Source organism: Chelon labrosus (assembly GCF_963514085.1).
Source record: "Chelon labrosus genome assembly, chromosome: 9".
NCBI classification, from domain to species: domain Eukaryota; kingdom Metazoa; phylum Chordata; class Actinopteri; order Mugiliformes; family Mugilidae; genus Chelon; species Chelon labrosus.
This window is the reverse complement of record NC_140359.1, coordinates 27,778,689-27,788,121: the sequence shown is the minus strand read 5'-3', so window position 1 is coordinate 27,788,121 and position 9,433 is coordinate 27,778,689.

The window sequence follows — 9,433 nt, the reverse complement described above, 5'->3', positions numbered from 1 at the left end:
CATGTATTTTCATTATCAGTAGTTATTTTTAACTATTTTTATAATCAGTTCTGTTCCAATCATTTCCTAACTCTCTTGAGTATCGGGGACTTCTGGTTTGACGATGTAGAGGACGGACGTGTGGGGCATACCTCCGTATAATTTCGGGAAATTGTGTTAAATACGCCATTCTTTCTTTCAAGTATATTTTCGGTGTAACTACCTGTTTGAATGAGTTGAACTGAATGAGTAAGACAAACTCGGAAAAGTCAGGCACAACAACAGACTACTCTACCTAGCAACATGGTGTCGGGGCCTTCCCCCTTTGGAAACTTTCATCATTTAACTGGAAAAATCTAGGAAAAGCACCACTGCGGAGCTCACCGGCCTCTTTGGACGCGACCCTCGCCCCGATTAATTCAGCTCTTGAGTCCATTACCGTCACCGTGGCTAAACACGACCCACTCGGGTAACACAATAAATGATTCCCTGTGCAGTACTTTTTGAATGATATGGCGACCCTCCACATCACAGGTGTCAAACTGATCCGTGAAAGGGCCGCTGTGGCTGCAGGTTTTCATTCCAACCATGCAGCAGCACACCTGACTTGGCTCAATCAATCAACTGAACTGCCTTCACGCAGTCATTTCAGGTGTCCTCTTGCTTGATTGCAACAAAAACTTGCCAGCCACACCCACTGCATGGGTGCTGCATGGTTGGAATGAAAACCTGCAGCCACAGCGGCCCTTTCACGGATCAGTTTGACACCCCTGCTCTACATAGTTGTGATTTATGGTGGCATGGTATGAGTTGCATACCAAAAACAAAGTCGCTTTTGCGCCCCCCAATCCTGACATCGGATCTGCACCCCTGGCTCCAAGACCTCGATGACGGAAGACCACGGCTCTCCAGGCTACCGTGGAGGACTTGGTGTCTCGCTCAAAGCGTCAGAATTTCAGAGTGACTGGGCTTCCTGAAGACATTGAAGGTAACAACCAGAGACAGTTCATGGCAGATTTATTCAAGGAAGTGGCTGCAGAGGCTCTATCGAACTCCTCACCTGAGCCAGACCGTGCCCATCAGAGTCTCGGACCCAAACCTCGTCAAGGATCCCGCCCTGTGATAGTGCGCTTTCACCGCTACTCTCTCTCTCTCTCTTTATCGATATCGATAAAGAGAGAGAGAGAGAGAGAGAGTTACTAGGGCCAAAGAACACCTTGATATGACGTATCAAGGCTATAACATCAAGTTTTACAAGGACTTCAGATGCTGCAGTGGCGAAGAGGCGAGCTGCTTTCAACCAGGTGAAACAGGGATACGATTCAGCATGATCTACCTGCCTGGCTGCGCGTCACTCTCAACCCTAACCCTAACCCTGGAGCAGGCGGAGCTGCTTTACGAGGAACGCATACGGGACTCATGAGGGAGGGAGCGAGTGGAACGATCGCAGAACTAGGTGAACTTATGATTCTTTTGGGACCATTATCTTACATTTTCAGAGAAACACACTCTTAATTTCCTGACATGTGGGTATTAAAAACACCACTCTCTTTACTTTATATACGGCTTGAAGTCAACACTTTATGGCCGGAAACTACTTGTTTTAATGTATTTTTCTTTCCTTTTTTTATTCACTTAGTTATTTTAAAGAGGGATTCTCACCTATCTTTGCCGGCACATTTTAGCTGGATGATTACATGTTCAGCCTGGTACAAATACTGGTCCTTCCCTTTTCCCTCCTTCCAGTGTTACTCCAGATTGTTTTCATAAAGAACTGTTATAAATGTTTATATGGTGTATATTTTGGTTCATCAGGAGGCAGAACCTACTGCATGGTAAACCAGTTGTGTGTGCTCCAGTCCTGCATCTCATCTTGTTCCGTTATGACGAGCTTAGGAAGCAACTTGCTGGATGGTTTACGGTCTAAACAGTGGCCAATGTGTTTTTGGAGGAATGTGTGTTCTTTCTTTATCTACTGGGAGGTTTTTTTGTGTTTCTTTTCTCAAAGTTAACTTCATGTGGATGCTACCGTAATGCTCATCTGGTTCCTAACCAGGATGTTAATTTATTTCCTACCATTCTTATCAATATCTATGTATCTCATCTTTTGCCAGTGATTAATGGTTAACCCAAGTATCTCTCAGAGAGGACTGAGTGGGTCTAGTATTCGGCTTGTGAGTTGGAACATTAGCGGACTTGGGGGCCCCGATAAAGCGATCCAAAGTGTCCCTCAAGGGACTTAAGACTGACATCGCTTTCCTTCAGGAGACCCATTTGCGTATAAATGATATAATTTCAGAATGCACAAACCATGGGTTGGGCAAATATTCCATTCAGCTTTCAATAGTAAATCCAGGGGTGCTGCTATTCTTATTAACAAACGCATCCAGTTCTCACCTGATCAGATCATATCTGATCCCCATGGATGTTATGTTATAGTAAGTGACACATTATCTGTCTCTATCTCTCCATCTCTATCTGTCCATATCTCTGTCGCTCTCTCCGTTACTGTATGTCTCTATCTCTAACTCTCTGTCTCTGTATCAGCATTTGTTCACCGTTTATTATTTTTCTTTTTGTTACACTACTTTACATCCATGTTGATTTTTACCTTGTTTTGGTCCCATGCCATTTATTTATTTTAAAATGGAAACACTGAAACAGAATACATTTTCAAAGTGAATAAAAGTCACAATTTTCATTTCTATTTTCTCATGGCTTCATTTGTTCATTCGTGAGACAAAACATCACGCTTTGATTTTTATTTTCTCCTGAATCTTTTAAAATAAACGGTGGAATCTTCTCCGTCCAGAGAAGAAATGCTCACATTCCTAATTTAAAAGATCTCCGTGGCCTCCCCTGGAGCAAACTGCCTCGCGCTCTGTCAACCGACCGGAACAGCGTCTGGAACCGGCACTCGTAACCATGGCGAGCTCCAGATCTGCCACGGCAACGCTGTTTCTTTTTCCACACCTGGTGGTTTTTAAAGGTGACCACAGCATCGTTGTATCTGGTAAACTAAAGCCTCACTCCACAGTCTCAAGTTGTAGATGTGCATCCTGCATCGATCAGACCGGTCCCCATGAGGGGTAAGACATTCAGATAGTGATGTTCTAATGCAGATGTTGATATGTTTACATATTTACCCAGGAAACAATTCAACACTATTATAATATGTAGTTAGAGAACGATGCAACGTTAATGAATGTTTGTTCTTCTTCCTTCCCTCACAGGAGAAGCTGCTCTCGCTCTGTTGCTGGTGTTTGTGCGTTTGAGTCGTCCTTGTGTCTTAGAGAACACAGTTATGATCTGCAGAGACTTCCCATCACGTGAGGACTTCTTTTCATTACTACACTTTTAATTTAATTCAACTTAGTGCCTTAAAGTAGAACTGAATTTAACAGTTAACTTAATACAAAGTGCATACAAAGAAAAACCCAGTGCACATGTAGGTTGTTCCAAGCAGGACTAACCACCTGTAGTAGTTGTGCCTCTTGTCCTGGGCTCATTGTCCCACTGCAGGATGAATCTGGAGCCAGTCACATACGTCTCCCTGGTGGTTTTGTGAGGTTGATTATAACATTGAAAACTAAGATAAAACTAAAACATTAATGCGAGTGGTGAAATGTCAGTCATGTCCGTTTGTCTTAGACAGATAGATCAGATTCAGATTGGAAAAAGCTTCTCTAAACAGAGGAGGTGGACTGAGATTTGATCTGCCATCAATTTACAATACAGTTTTAACTTCTGTCCCCAAGAAATTTCAACCCCATTCACACCTTGAGACTGGAGACTCTGACTGATAATGTGTCATTAGAGCACCATTCATAGGGAAAGAGGACAGGGTCAAATGGTCCCCCCTCAATGACAGGTTAGTATTTAAGCGTTAATGAAAATGAGCTGCACCAGTTTCTGGTTGTTAACAGAAACAAAGTTTCTAATTGGTTACTCACAGAGTTTCCTATTTAGTCCAGTTGCCTTTTTTTAAACAGTTTTTGGATATGAGAATATATAGAGTAACTATTTGCCGATAAATATTTGATATGAGAATTAATATTATATATTAAATTCAAAAGATTCACCATGATGCAGATGTCAAATTTTTTACAACAGGTTTTCAGAGAAGTGTTGATGATGTGGTTGGTGCAGAGGTCTCAGAAGCTTTTTCAATGTTCATGAGTTTCACACTCCTCATATGAGAGATTCTCAACCACTAGGTGGAAGCAGAGGGACAGGAAGTGGTCACACATTAGCTGCTGGATGCCTTCACCTTGTATCTCCAACAGTCCATCCATCCATTATCTATTACAGCTTCTCCTCAGAGCAGGGTGTCAAACATGTGGCCCACAGGGAAAAAACTGAATTTGAAAAGGAAGAGGAGAAGGGAGAAGTAGATGGGGAAGGAGGAAGAAAGAAAAGAGCATGAGGTGAAGAAGAGAAGGAGGAAGAAGAGGGAGGAGGAGAAGAAAATGGGGAAGGAGGAGTGAGTGTAGAAGATGATGGGAAGAAGGAGAAAGGATAACAACGAGGAAGGAGGAGGAGGAGGAGGAAGTAGAGGAAGATGATGATAAGTAGATGGGGAAGGTGGAGGAGAAGGAAGGATGGAGAGATAAAAGGATGAGGAAGGAGGAAAGTGGAAATGAGGAAGACAGAAAAGGAGGAGAAGAAAATGTGAAGGTGAAGGGAGAGAGGAAAGCAGAGGAAAAGAATGAGAAAGAATAAGATGGGCAAGAAGGAGGAAGAAGAGATTTTTAATTGACAGTTTTACTTGTGTTTTATTGCCTATTTTAACTCATATTTATTTGTTTTATATTTAACGAGGGTTGTTGATTTATTCAACACTGACACGACATTTATCTGCTCTAAGATTTTGACCCAGGCGGTTTGACTATGGTGATGATCCTGAGCAACGTGGGAGAGATCAACTCCACCGTGCTGCACAGTGACAACCTGGCCTCCATCGAGAAACTGATCATCGACAACGCTGAAGCACAGGAATCACAGAAGCAGCCTTCAGCTCGTTCCTCAATCTCAGTACGCTCCACTTAAACAGGAACATGCTGTCAGAGATGAACCCAGACTGGTTTGGAGAACCCGCCGTCCTCCGTGAGCTCAGCCTCTCTGGTAACCTGATAGAAGTGGTGAAGGAGTCCATGCTGAACGGACTCGTTGGCCTCAGGACGCTCATGCTGAACAAGAACAAGATCAGAGACGTGGATCCAAACAGTTTCAGGTCCCAGACCGGCCTGGCTGAGCTTGACTTGTCTGAGAACAGGTTGACTCAGGTCTCACCGCTGGTCTTCACGTCTCTCAGCTCCACCAAGATCAGATTAGACGGGAACCCCTGGGACTGCTCCTGCAGCGCTGGAGACTCTGTCGACTTCTTAAAAGGTTTGAAAAACGTACGACTGAGGACAAGCTGTGTGTTTACAGTTCGTTTAGAAATCTCACCCTGGTTCTGTCCTCAGATCTGCACAGTAGGTCTCTGCTGGATAGAGAAATGGACGTGACCTGTGAGACTCCTCTGTCTCTGAGGGGTGAACCTGTGTGGAACGTGTCAGTGTGTCCAACGTCGCCTCCACCAGAACCACCGTCAGTGACGACAGCAGGCCCTGCATCCAGCCGCACAACTGGTACGTATCACCTTCTGTTTATTACCTGGAATTCTATTCTACAGGATGCTGTCATCTCCTGACATACACCGATCAGCCACAACATTAAAACCATCTTCGTAATATTGTGTAGGTCTCCAAAAGAGTGGTGACTCATCAGAGAATGGACATGGGCCTTCTGAGGGGTGTCCTGTGGTGTTAGTGTTATTTACGTCTTACTCCTGTCTGTGGTCATAATATTGTGGCTGATCAGTGTATGTTCATGGAGGTTCTCAGTCATCCAGGTCATGATATATCCAAAGAAACACTAAATAAAGTCAGCTGGGCTTGTAGAGTTTCTCTCTCTTGTTTTTTCATCATCACTGTACATCAATAACCTCTACCTACAATCTCTGTTGTTTCCTTCAGTAAAAGTTCTACCGTCTCCTCCACCACGGCCGACATCAGAGACAGAAACCTCCATCCAGCCCAGACCACCTGATCCCAACGCAACAACTTCATCTGACACTGGTACATGTGGCTCCTCTGCTCCCAGCTTCTACTTGATGTTTCAGATTCCTTCATTCGTTCTCTTTTGCAGCTCTTCCGTCATCACGAACGTCTTCCCACACCAAACCGTCTCCAGCAACAGTCTCTGCATCCACCGGTACGTCTTCCTGTTTGTTTGTTTGATTAAAATCTCAAACTGGTGCTCAGGGTCTCTGTTGTTCCCCTCTGCAAACGTTAGGACGTCCCCTCCATCGCGTCCAGCGTCACAGACAGAAACCTCCGTCCCCACCAAACCCACTGATCTCCTCCCTACAGTCACTGCATCTGTCTCTGGTACTTTAGATTCTTCTCGTCTCAGTTTAAATTTATTTTCCAGTAGAATTAAAATATATAGGTACTGTTCTCTGCACTCTCCATTTCTTCCTACCTTATATATATATATATATATATATGTTATGAGGCCGATTTAATTAACGTGCACAAAGTTAACACCCACACACACACACACACACACAAAAAAAACAGGACTTTTCCACTAGTTATACATTTGGCTAGAGTCACTAGTGTCACTGCTGGTAGCATGAGGCCGTAACCTGGAGGTTGCACAGGCAGCAGTCCATACAAACTACTGAGAACCATCCTGAGTTGCTGCAATGAAAAAGTGAAAAAAATAATCTTTGAATTCAGCCCTCGGTAGTTTGATAATTTTCCATCAAACGATGTGGCATCCTTTCATTCCTGACCATAGAACATTTATGGCATGGTAACTCGTATATACTTTGTATTTGTTCTAGTTTTGGTTTTTGCCCCTTAAGTCTGTACTATCATGTTATGCTGCTCATTTGCTCATTCATAGCTTGAATTGCCCCCCGGGGACAAATAAAGTTTTCTGAATCTGAATCTGAATCTAATCCTATTTGTGCTGATGTCTGTCTGAGACCAGCTCCCTGCTTCTGTCCTCCTCTCTCTTGTACCTTCACAGTTTTGTCCATCAGGTGGAGCTCCAACATTAAAACACCTTTCAGGTCTGTCTGCATGGCTTTGTTTGTCTTTTCAGATCATTTAAAGCTACTGTAAATCTCATTTCTCTTCTCATTTTCTGCAGTCAGACGTATTTATTTTATTTATTAGTATTATTATCTAATCATGTAAAGTTAGAGGACGCTGTCTTCCGAAAATCATTTCCTGTTGTGTGGAGTCGTCAGACTTCCTTTTTTTTAGTTTTCACTTTCACTCTATGGTTGTGTTGCAGCAAGAATTTCCTGTGAAGGTTGAACTGGACTAAAGAGAAAGAATCAAGTGAGTAAAAGTCTTGTATGTGGTAGATGTGGTGGTGGAGGGTTAAACATGATGCTCTAGCTACATGAGGACACTCACTGACATGATGGATCATTAATTGTACTCGTGATATGATCCGTCTGTCAGCCATCACACCAGTTCTACTGGCCTTATTTAAATAGAACACAGTGGTATCAGTCTAAAGAACTGCTTTCTGGGCTTCTGTCTGATGGTGCGTTTGATGTTTAAAATCTACCTGAAATGAGAGGATCTGTCTCTTCCTGCAGGTTCATGTCAAACTTTAGAACAAGATGTAAAACTTTAGGACGAGAACAAGAGGCGCCATTTCAGAACTATGTCATTTGCAGTCAAGCCAGCTGTAGTTAAAGATTTCTTGCGCGACTACTTTAGTACTTACGGTAGAGGTGCGGGGAGACGCCAGTTGTCAATAAAAACTGTTTATTTTGTGGATTCTGATTCAAGTTTAAAACCTATGTAGGAGAACATTTACTTCATAATTTTCAAATCTGAAACAGAATCCATTAAATAAACATGTTTTTTTTTGTGACATGCATTTAGACTTTCCCCAGCACCTGGGAAAAGTAAGTACAAAAAGTAGACGCACAAGAAAAATAGTAATATAAGTAAATATAAACTGTATCCAAAAAAGGCAACTGGACTTTTGTCCCCGTCCTCTTCCCTATGAATGGTGCTCTAACGACTCTTGTCCGTCAGAGGCTCCAGTGTCAAGGTGTGAATGAGGTTGAAACTTTTTGGGGACAGAAGTTAAAACTGTATTGTAAATAGATGGCAGATTAAATCTCAGTGCACCTCCTCTGTTCAGAGAATTCAATTCAATTCAATTTTATTTATATAGCATCAATAACAATACAAATCGTCTCAAGACACTTTACCAAACCCGGCCTGAAACCCCCAGAGCAAGCCTGAAGGTGATGGTGGCAGGAAAAACTCCCTTTTAACAGAAAGAAACCTTGAGCAGAACCCAGCTCATATGGAGGGACCCATCTGCCTCAGGCCAGCTGGGCACAGACAGAATAAAGAGAGAAGAGAACAGGAATAGGTGTAGGTTAGCGCCACCTAGCTGCAGGCATGTGTATTGACACCTTGGAAAAGTGACATGCTAGGACTTCTACCAAGTTACCAGGATTGATGCCTTTCGCCTTTGCAGTTTGTCCTGAGCAGACACTTTAGCTACACAGAAAAAGATAAATCATTATTATTATTATAAGAAGACGAATAAAAATCGCAACAATATCAACAGGGATCCTGCAACTTCATTTCCATAGACCCCTAATTAAATCAGTTAGAATGTTGCTCCATTGGGCTGAGCTAATAATGTCATTTCTCTATGATACCAGTTAGTTTTAGACCAAGGACCCCCAAACTGATAGAGAGATGGATCAGGGACCCCCTACTGTATATATAGTATTAAACAGTGTTTTATATTAAACTGGGCCTAGTGACGTATATCATTCAGTACTAAGCTCTTCACATTGATGTTTTTATTTTAAATGTAAATGTGGAAACTAAACTGAGTGATGGCCTATTAGTGCCACTGTCATCCATAAACATACCTGTTATCTTTTTTGGTTGAGTTACTAAACGATCCATTTTCATAACAATGTCCATCCACTTGGTATAATAATATACTGGCCTCAGTAGATGGCTGCTGTTGATAGGAGCTGCAGTGTTGGTTGATTTTTGTTGTATTGATTTACTTATTTAAGTGTTTCATGTTTAACATGTGTCTCAAAGGCTGGACCAAAAGTTTCAGCCTGAAATGACTGTAGATGAGAGCTGCTAGATGTTGACACAGTTGAAGTAAATCAGTTATTGAGCTGCTTGTGGACACCAACAATCACAGGATGTTTAGTTCTGACTATCACACTGATTACACACTTCACATCAATCAATCAATCAATCAATCATTCTACTTTATGTTTCTCTACAGAATCAGCTCTACGATCATCTCTCAGTAAGTAAAAGTGAGGTGTCTCCTAAATCTTCTATGAACATGTAGAATTCCAGCCGTTTGTAGACAATAAGTCACATTT